Here is an 11,199-nt window from a genome sequence, read left to right on the forward strand (position 1 = left end):
TCGGAGCGTCTCAAAGCAAAGCCTCTCGATGTATACTGGGACCTTCACCTCAGGGAAAGGGTGAGCCAGAACTAAATCATGCCCCCCGCCCGCCCCGAACACCAGGGGACTGGGGAGAGCAGGAGCAAAGGGGAAGGAGAACTAGTAGCTACAGACCAACTCATGCCCTTTGCCACCCCAAGGGCAATAGTCTGGTATATCATTTCAGACTAGTTAAGGGAATGAAATGAAATGATAAAATACAATTTTTTAAAGCTCAGAGAAAAGATTAAAAGGAGTAAGATAAGTGGCAAAAAACAGGAGGGTGGATTTAATTCTAAATATTTGTAGTAGATATACATTACATGTAATTGGCCCATACTTATATTTTTACACTAATTATCAGTGGACAAAAAGCTCTAGTTAAAAGGCAAAGATTTTCAAATGTGTTGGGGGGAAGGAGGGAAGGATTATGCTGTTTGAAAATGAACAGACACATCTAAAACATAAGAATAGAGAAGAGTTTCAAGTAATAACAGTCAATAGTAGTGAAGAGAAAGCTGATGCAGCTATACTCCTAAAATACAAAGTAGAGCCCTGACCGGTTTGGTTCAGTAAATAGAGTGTTGGCCTGTGGACTGATGGGTCCAGGTTCGATTCCGGTCAAGGGCATGTACCTTGGTTGCGGGCACATCTCCAGTAGGGGGTGTGCAGGAGGCGGCTGATCAATGTTTCTAACTCTCTATCCCTCTCCCTTCCTCTCTGTAAAAAAAAAAAAAAAAAAAAAAAAAAATCAATAAAATATATTTTAAAAAAATACAAAGTAGACTTTAAGGCAAAAAGCATTACCTGCGGAGAAGATAATGATAAAAGTTCATTTGACTAGAAGGACGTAATATTAAATTTGTATATACCTAGTAACATAAGCTCAAAATCTACAAAGCAAAACTTCCTAGGACTACATGGGAAAATAGACAAATCAAAAGTCATAATCGGAGGTTTTCAGATACCGGTTGCAATTTCATAGAGAAAGGAGACAAGGTCATAGATTTGAAGAGCCGAGTTAATAAACTGGACTTAATGGGCATAAACAGAACCCTGCACATCACAAGTGTGAAGTACACATTTCAGGCCCATCTGTAACCGGACAACCAATGGGTCCGGGCTGCCTGTCGCTTACTTGAGCCAATTCAGCAGAGACAGGGTTGAATCATATATGTGTTTATTCCAATCCTCCCGGCAGGATGGGAGAGCAGCAGGCCATCCACAAAAATCTGCTCTGCAGCCCCCCAGAAGCCAGCTGCTTCTATAGGGTAAGACAAAGATTACACAGGGAAACATGGATGATAGGTGTGGGGAAGTAGGGATTACAGGCATGGGGAAGTAGGAGGCTGGGGAGGGACTCCATTGCTTGGGCAACAAGGTGGCTAATCTTTCCATGAGAATGGACCGCATCCCAAGGTTGACTCCCAGGTCCCGGGGGCATACAACTCCCAGCCAGGTCAGATTGTCCTTTCTTTAAGCAACACAAAGCAATCATGGGTAACATTTTTCTTCACAGCCAAGAGACCCTTGCTCTCTGTCATAGGGACGATGAGGCCTGGGCATGGAAGGGGGTGGCGATGGTGAAAGACACCCTTTTTAATAACATATGGGTCAAAGGAGAAATTGCAATTACAGAATAAAAATATTTCTAACAGAACAGTAATGAAAATAGCACCTATCAAGACTGGTAGTAAATTTTTCTAAAGTAATGCTTATAAGGAAATATATAACATATATTACAAAAGAATAAAGGCTTAACCTTAATTAGGTGAGCATCCATCTCAAGAAAATAGAGAATAAAGATTAAATTAAACCTTAAAGTATAAGGCAAAAATATATATAAATAGAATAGCACTAATTAATAAAAATAGAAAGTAAACATACAATTAAGAAAGTCAACAAAAATTAAAATTGGCTTTTGCAAGGCAAATTTAACCTTAAGGGGGAAAAAGTGTAATTCACAACATCAATAGATCAAAGGCAAATACTCTAATCACCATTGAAATATACACAAAAGAGTTGCTCAACAAAATTCAATATCCACTCTTGATTAAAAAAACAAAAAGGCTTAGCAGACTAAAAATAGAAAGGAACTTCCTAAATCTGATAAAGGGCGTATTTTGTTTTTTTGGTGTTTTTTTTAGTGGGTACAAGTCTATTTGTTTCACACATACACATTGTATTTGTTATCTTAACTGCTGCCCTAAGAATCACAACTTAATGGCTTTGGACAACGCCCATCTGTTAGCTCACAGTTCTGGAAACCCATTGGGCTCAGACTGGCTCAGCTGGCTCTCTGCCTGGGTTGAAATTATGGTACCCGCTCAGCAGGGCTTCCGGGCTTTCTGGGGGCGCTGGGAACAAGTCTACATCGAAGCTCTTTGCTGAATACGGGGTCCCATGCCGTTCATTGTAGGACTAACGTCCCCTTTGCTTGCTGGCTCTCACCAAGCCTGGTCTTTGCTCCTACTGCTGCCCGCACCCCTTCTCATGCTTTCCGTGTGGCCCCTCCAGCAACAACAAGTCAAGTCCCTCACACCCTCCACATCTCTGAGACCAGCTAGAGAAAATGCTGTGCTTTTTTTTTTAGTGCTCCTGTGATCTGACTGAGCACACAGATAACCCCGGATAATATTGGTATAAAAAAAAGGACCTGTAACCTTGCCCTGGCCCATGTGGCTCCCCCTTCACCAAAGAGTCACAGGTTCACTGGTCAGGTGTGTGCAGGAGGCAACCAATCAATGTGTCTCTCACCTTGATGTCTCTCTCTCCCTCCCTCCCTCCCAATTTGTAAAAAGAAAAAAGAAATCAGTGGAAAAAATATCCTTGGGTGAGGATTAACAAAAATCAAAAAAATAAAGAGATCCTTCAATAGGAGAATCGATACATAAACTGTGGTCCATCAGATGCCAGGGAGGAAAAATTATCCTCTACTCGCCCAGGTTCTCTGGCTGGACTCGTCTCCCCAGGCTGCCATCGAAGGCGGACACAGACTTCCCCTCCCCTGGGCTCACGCTGGGTGGGAGCAGAGGCATATGCCGCCCCTGCAGGGACAGTGGGCCAGCAAGATGCGCTCCAGGTGCAACCCAGATGCTCCGCCCACCCCTCCGAGCGCGCTTTCCATTGGCTGCTCCACCGAAGGACCACGCTCCCATTGGCCCAGGCGCTGTCCGGAGCAGGCGCCTGGAGACCTCTCATAACCCGAGAGAGGCATGAGGTGGTCCTCAGGGGAGCACCCTGCCGGGCTCACAGCCCACCTGCTCAGTGGGGCCTCCGTGACCTCTGAGGGGCTGGAGTCCTTGCTAGGAAGGTCGGGAGGCTGGGGTACCTTTCCATCAGCTAGTGCACCCTCCCCCCATTCCAGTCTTTTCCACAGTGTTGGAGAAGACCCCGGGGTAGCATATAGACAGCCTGGCTCTCTGACAGTGGGAGGCTTGTCCTCCACACAGTGGCTGAAGTCAGAATGACTCTGGCACCCAAGGCATCTGTCACAACAACAAACAACCCGGTAGAAAGCAGGCAAAGGATTTGAATAGACACTTTTAACAAAAAGAGGAAATCAATCGGCCAATAAATAAACGAAGAGATGCTCTCTCTAATGCATTGCCTTGGATGTGCAATTTGCAAAAGCAATGAGATACCGCCACACACTCAGCAGATTGCCAGAAGTGAGCAGTACCAAGTGTGGCACCCGGGAGCCTGGGAAACTCACCAGGTGGGTGGGACTCCAACTGTGTTTTGCCCCTTCAGGAAGCTGGCATCGCCCCGTGAAGTTGAAGATACCTACAGCCTGTCGCCCAGAAGTTCTGCTCCCGGATATATAGCTTGGAGAGAAAACCATAAATACATATGCAAGAGGGCTTACATAGGCAAATGCTCGTGGAGCATTGTTCCCAGTAATAGCCCCGCCTGCAAACCTCCCAGACGTCCATGAGCAGGAGACTGGGCTCACACCATGGGGTGAGGTCCTCACTGGAATAGCAGACAGAAAGGAACAAGGACACACGACATCTACACACAGGCGACCCAGATGATCCTGGCAAACAGAACAGTGAGTGGAAGGAAGGCGGGTTCTGTTTACAAAACAGGCCAAACCAGACCTCTATTGTTCAGCGATGCAGCTTCAAGTGGAAAAGCTATCAAAAGTGAGGAAGTCGTTCCTTGCACATCAGGATGCTTCCCTCGCCAGGGCAGGGAGCTGCGGGATGGAGGAGGGGCTAGGGTTCTGGGCTGGCGGTGACTGGGGCATTTGCTTTATAATGTTTGTGAAATTGTGTGTCTACCCTGTGCGTGTTCTCTAGTTCACAATCTTTTTAATCTTTAAAAGTAAATAATTAGGAAATGGAACCAAGATGGCAGCATAGGTAAACTCCTGAAATTGCTGCCTCGCACAACCACTTCAAAAATACAACGAAAAGACAAAACGGACATCATCCAGAACCACAGTAAGGCTGGCTGAGTGGAAATTCTACAACTAGAAGGAAAGAGAAAAGCTCACTGAGACTCAGATGAGGTGCGGAAGTAAAGTGCAGAGGTACGGAGGCACATGCGGAAAGGGCTGGCAACTGAGGATGTGGTTGTCTTTTTCAATCAGGAGGGAGACACAAGCTCCCGACGGCCCTGACTCCAGTTCCGGGCGAGTCTCTGGGGACCCAGACTCATATGGGGAGAAACTGGACTGTCTGGCAGCAGGTGGAACTCGAGGGCGGCTTTCTCTCAGAGGTGCTTGCAGCGATTACCACGGGACACTGAGACCCAGAACCTCTTAGGGCAGGGCTGAGGATCAGCCATAGCTGTTTGCTCCGCCCTGTTGATTCCCTGAGACCCTACCCCACCCAAGCTGTGCGCAGAGGCTTTTGCATATGAATGAACTGGCCCTTTGCAATCTAAAATTACCTAACAAACTGCAGCTGGGTCAGAGAGACCCAGAACACCCAAAAGAAGCTTGCATTGCTTCACAGCTGGGCCTCATCTGGGCACCTCCGAATCCCAAACAAAGAAGAGGAATCTGCAGATCTCTCTGTAGCTCCTGCTGGGTTGCCTCAAGCAGAGGCTAAATTAGCGTCTCCTTAGAGATCCAAGTGCCAGTGTACCCAGTGGTCAGAGTGGGACCATCCAGATTACAACTCCTCAGATCCATAAGGGACACACTCAGGGGGCAGACTCAGTGAGCACCAAAGCCCCACTGAAGCAAGTCTTGCCCATAAGGGTGTCTCCAGCACAGAAGTTCTCCCACTATAGACACAGCTGATTCTCATAGCCAATTGGCCTGGAGGTCAATTCCTCCCAGTGATACCAACTACAATCAAAGCTTAACTACAACAAGACTGTGCACACAGCCCACAAAGAGGTGCACCAAGAGTGTCCACCTCAGGTAACTGGGGAGGCTGAGCCACTGGGCCCTACAGGACACCTAGCACACAAAGCCACTCTACCAACACAGGGAAGCATAAAAAATGCGGAGACAAAGAAACAGGTCACAAATGACAGAAATGGGGGAAAGCAAACTACTGGATATAGAGTTCAAAACCACACTTATAAGGTTTTTCAAGAATTTTCTAGAAACCATCGATAAATTTAGTAAGACCCTCGATAAGTCTAGTGAGACTCTCGAGGATATGAAAAAGGACCAACTAGAAATTAAGCATACACTGACTGAAATAAAGAATATTATACAGAGAAACCAAGATGGCGGCATAGGTTAACGCCGGAGATTGCTGCCCTCGAACAACCACTTCAGAGATATAACTAAAGGACAGAACAGACAGCATCCAGAACCACAGGAAGGCTGGCTGAGTGGAAATTCTACAACTAGGAGGAAAGAGAATATCATACCCAGACTCAGAGGAGGCGCAGTGCTGAAGTGAAATACTGAGGTGCGGAGTGCGCGCGCGCGGAGCGGGCTGGCGGCGGAGGGCGCGGTTGTTGTTTTCAATCGGGAGGGAGTTTCAGACTCTGAGCTCCAGATCCGGGCGAGTCTCTGGGGACCCAGACTCAAACGGGAGAAGCGGGACTGTCTGGCTTCGGTCGGAACTCGAAGGCAGCTTTCTCTCCAAGGTTTGCAGTGGTTGCTGGGACTCTGTGAGGCAGAGCCCCTGGGGAAGAAACTGAGAGCAGCCATAACTGCTCGCTCCGCCCGCCCTGTAGATCCCCAGGGACCCGCCCTGCCCAAGTCCGGCGCAGAACCATTTGCCGGATAGCCTCAGGCAAAGGCTAGATTAGCACCGCCCTAGAGATCCAGCACAGAAGCTCTCCCACTGCAGACACAGCTGACTCTCATAGCCAGTTAGCCCGGAGGTCAAATCACCCCCGGTATTGCCGACATCAATCAAGGCTTAAAGGCAACATGACTGCGCACAAAGACCACTTGGGGGTGTACCAAGAAAGCATAAAAAATGCGGAGACAAAGAAACAGGACAAAACTGTCAATGGAGGATATTGAGTTCAGAACCACACTTTTAAGGTCTCTTAAGAACTGTCTAGAAGCTGCCGATAAATGTAGTGAGATCCTCAAGAAATCTAATGAGACCCTCGATGTTGTGATAAAGAACCAACTAGAAATTAAGCATACACTGACTGAAATAAAGAATATTATACAGACACCCAACAGCAGACCAGAGGAGCGCAAGAATCAAGTCAAAGATTCAAAATGCGAAGAAGCAAAAAACACCCAACCGGAAAAGCAAAATGAAAAAAGAATCCGAAAATACGAAGATAGTGTAAGGAGCCTCTGGGACAGCTTCAAGCGCACCAACATCAGAATTATAGGGGTGCCAGAAGATGAGAGAGAGCAAGATATTGAAAACCTATTTGAAGAAATAATGACAGAAAACTTCCCCCACCTGGTGAAAGAAATAGACTTACAGGTCCAAGAAGCGCGGAGAACCCCAAACAAAAGGAATCCAAAGAGGACCACACCAAGACACATCATAATTAAAATGCCAAGGGCAAAAGACAAAGAGAGAATCTTAAAAGCAACAAGAGAAAAAAAGTCAGTTACCTACAAGGGAGTACCCATACGACTGTCAGCTGATTTCTCAACAGAAGCTATGTAGGCCAGAAGGGAGTGGCAAGAAATATTCAAAGTGATGAATAGCAAGAACCTACAACCAAGATTACTTTATCCAGCAAAGCTATCATTCAGAATTGAAGGTCAGATAAAGAGCTTCACAGATAAGAAAAAGCTAAAGGAGTTCATCACCACCAAACCAGTATTATATGAAATGCTGAAAGGTATTCTTTCTTTTTTAAAAAATATATATTTTATTGATTTTTTACAGAGAGAAAGGGAGAGGGATAGAGAGTTAGTTTTTATTTTTTTTATAATCTTTATTCAGATTATTACAGTTGTTCCTCTTTTATCCCCCCATAGCTCCCCTCCACTCGGTTCCCACCCCACCCTCTGTCCTTATCCCCCACCCCCCACTGTCCTCATCCATAGGTGTACGATTTTTTGTCGTACAAAAAAAAATAAAAATAAAAGTAAATAATTAAATCAATAAAACACACACACACACACACACATCACTTGTTCCTTCTTGGGCTCCACACCCAAGTTAGAGTCAGGCCACCCCAACGACCCAGGACCCTAAGTACGAGCTTTGATGACTCCCCACTCCAACCCGATGTTCAGTCAGGCATTCCGCCCTGTGGGTTCCACCTCCAACACCTCTCAGAGCCTCGCCTCTCCCTCCGTCCCTTCTTACCCTTTTGGTTTCTCTCTTACCCCTCCCACTGCCACCAAGCCCAGGTGCTCTCTCTTTCCTCCTCGCACCTCAACCCCAACCCAAGCCTTGCCCAAAACACTTCTCCCCCTCCCCCACCCCCTGGCCCATCCTATTCAACATTGAGGTCTCAGCTAGTAGTCCCCTCTCATAAGAAAGCTTCCTGCCAGGCGGGGTTGCACCCCTCACCCTGCCCTAACACCCCACCCTGCCCAAGGAAATAGCCAGCCCCAGGCCCCAGGCTCCAGCTCTGGGGGGGCGGGGGGGGGTTGGGGTGCTCCTGCAACCTTGGGAGCCTGGGGGGAGGGAGAGGACGAAGCCAGGACCTGCCTGAGACCAGAGGTTCCCACCGGTGGGGACAGCTGGGAGGAAGGTCTGGGGCGTCTCTGAGAGGCAGCTTCTGAGCCTCAGCAAAGCTTCCCCCGGATGCCTGGGGAGGGGCTGGGCAGGAGGCAGCATAAGAGACCCCGTGGGCCCTGGATGGTGGCTCAGTGGTTAGAGCATCGGCCCTCGACTGAAAGATCATGGGTTCCGTTCCCGTCAAGGACACGTACCTCGGTTGCAGGCTCGATCCCAGTGGGCGACAACCAATTGATGTGTCTCTCTCACATCAATGTTTCTCTCTCTGTCTCTCTCTCTCCCTTACACACGCTCTAAAAAATATCAAAGGAAAAAATATCTCGGGTGAGGATTAACAAAAAATAAGTACAAATAAATTTTTTTTAAAAAAATGGAGAGACCCCGCCCTGACCGGTTTGGCTCAGTGGATAGAGCATCGGCCTGCGAACTGAAAGGTCCCAGGTTCGATTCCGGTCAAGGGCATGCACCTTGGTTGCGGGCACATCCCCAGTAGGGGGTGTGCAGAAGGCAGCTGATCAATGTTTCTAACTGTCTATCCCTCTTCCTTCCTCTCTCTAAAAAAAAAAAAAAAAAAAAAAAATCAATAAAATATATTTTTTTTAAAAAAAAAGAGAGACCCCCTGGGCTTGAGTTCAAGGACATCAACAGGGACCATGAGGGACGGAAGTTGAGCCGCAGGCCCTCTCCCCAGATTCTTTCCAGGAGCAACAGAGGCCTCCCAGTTTGTCATTGAACTCACGGGCCTTCTCCAAACCACTGACCGAATGGCCTGCTCAGGTGGAGGATGGGGGCGTTAGAGTTCATGTGAAATTAACAGTGAAAGGTGGCGTTTTCGCGCCCCCAAGTCTGTTCACACACATCGCGCTGTGTTTGCGCTGGCTGCTGAGTGTACTGTGGAGCAGCAATCCTGTGGCACATTTTCCCCTCGTGCACCACCCATTCTGCCGGCTGCGTGTGCCCAACAGCCCCTCCCGCCCGCGGGTCTGCAAGCTTCCACCTCACACATGCCTCCGTCTGTCTCCAGACTCCCTTTCCCGTCCTCCGGTCAATCTGCTTATCCCTGGGACAAGTATCTAAATATACGGGCTTTTCTTAAATTATTTTTTGTCATTACTGTCTAACTTCATTGTATTGACGTCAGAGGATGTGCTCTGTATAATGTCCATTCTTTGAAATTTTGGGAGCTTTTCTTAGCTAGTCTGCAATCAATATTTTAAAATGGGCCATAAGTGCTGAGACCAATATGACTGTGGGACGCAGGCTGCAATCAATGTCCATTAGATCGAGCTGTGTACTCCTGCTGTTCAAATCTATGTCTGGTCCAAATTTTCCAGCTTCCTATCAATAATAAGAGACGCATTTGAAATAGCCCATGTTGATGGTAGATTTGCGCATTTCGCTTTCTTCTATCATTTTTTTAAAAGTCGGTTTTATTGAAGTAAATTGACACCTAATAAATTTCACTCATCCCTGCCCCCACATATGGTGGGGCATTTCCCGGAAGTGGTCCCACCCTAAAGCCTGGACCCCAATGGGGTTCCAGGCCACAATTCTGGGGCCATTTCCTGGAACCACCAAACCCATTTCGTGTCGCCGTGGCCACATCCTCTCTTGAGTAGCCCTGGGCTTAGACCCCAGGCCCCAGCGAGGGGTGAAAAGGGAGGTCCGGGCAAGGCCCCCCCATCACTGGGCTGCCAACCCAACCTAGGTCACCGCTCCCCGGAGCTGCCCAAGAGAGGGCCTGCGGGTTTCCATGATCCCTGAGCACCTTAATTAGCATGGGAGCCACCCCAAGACTTGGGGAGCCTTGTACAGGTCAAGGCTGGCTAAACTAGGGGGACTCAAATGGGGGCTCACATCATCCTGATAGAGGTGGGGGCACACTCTGCTTGGAGTCAGAGCGGGAAAGACACTTTTTCTGCGGGGCAATTAGAGCAATTTCCTGGAAGAAGTGACCGAGGGCCGTCAGGTATTTAAGCAGAGCCGAGGATCCGAGGATCCGGGAATGGAAGGGTAGGGGTAGGGACAGGTGGCAACAGCCTGGAGGCTGCGTTGTGTGGGGAAGGTTCCTAAAACAGCAGAAGGCCAGCGAGGCTGGAGCAGAGGGCACTCTGGGGGAGGGGGAGGAGGTGGCCAGGCCGAGGGGTGGCAGAACATACCCCGCGAGGAGCTGGGCCCGGGATGCTGAGCAGACCTGGGGCTTGGACAGGTTGGCCTCTGAGACTCAGCTGACGCTGTTAGTCTTAATAGCCAAAGTGCTCACCGTCACCATAGCAACATTTATTGCGCTCTTACTCTGTGCTCAGCCTCTTTATATGGAGTATTTCATTGAACCTTCAAAATCAGTCCCCCTGTTGCCCCTATTTACAGGCGGGGAAACTAAGGCACAGGAGGTTGAGTGGCTTGTGGCAGAGCTGGCATTTGAGCCCCACCAGTCCGGCTCCAGAGCCACTGACCACCGCGTGAAGGGCTATTTGCATCAAGGAATGAACAGAGGGCATAACCAGAGGGATCCAGCTTCCATTCCTTCCCTGTGCCATTCAAAGTCATTAAAATCTGTCCCAGGGCCCGGAGCTGGGCCCCGAGAGCCTATCCCGCCCACTGCTCTCGGGCCAGGTGTGCCCAGAGCACAAGACCCCAAGAGCCAGAGCGGCCGCTGTGTTGGGTAAAGAGATAAATGGCTGTGAACAGCGCTGACAGCCCTCCTCCTGGGCACTCAGCAGGCACAGTCCTGGAGGCAGAACCCCTCCCTCTGGTGGGTCCTGTTCCCAAACAGGCCATCCCAGCATTTCCAGGAGCGGTTCTGGTGCCAATAGCCTCTGAGCGCAGGTCAACTGCGCCCCCTGGTGTGCAGTCTCGGAAAGGCTCCGGCTTCATCTGTCTCCCACTCGGTAGAACAGATAGGTCCAGGGCCCGACCTTGGATTTAGAACCCACACCCTCGCGCCTAGCGAGGGAAATCCAATTCTACCCACTTGTCAAATAGCCGGCCACGGAGGCCCAGCTGGCTCAGGTGTAGGGCAAAGAGGCAACCCCCTTCTACCCCTGGAAGCTCCGCGGCCCCCGCCGCTGGTCTAAATGGCCTTGGAGAC

Source organism: Myotis daubentonii, chromosome 15, assembly GCF_963259705.1.
Source record: "Myotis daubentonii chromosome 15, mMyoDau2.1, whole genome shotgun sequence".
In the NCBI taxonomy this organism is placed as follows: domain Eukaryota; kingdom Metazoa; phylum Chordata; class Mammalia; order Chiroptera; family Vespertilionidae; genus Myotis; species Myotis daubentonii.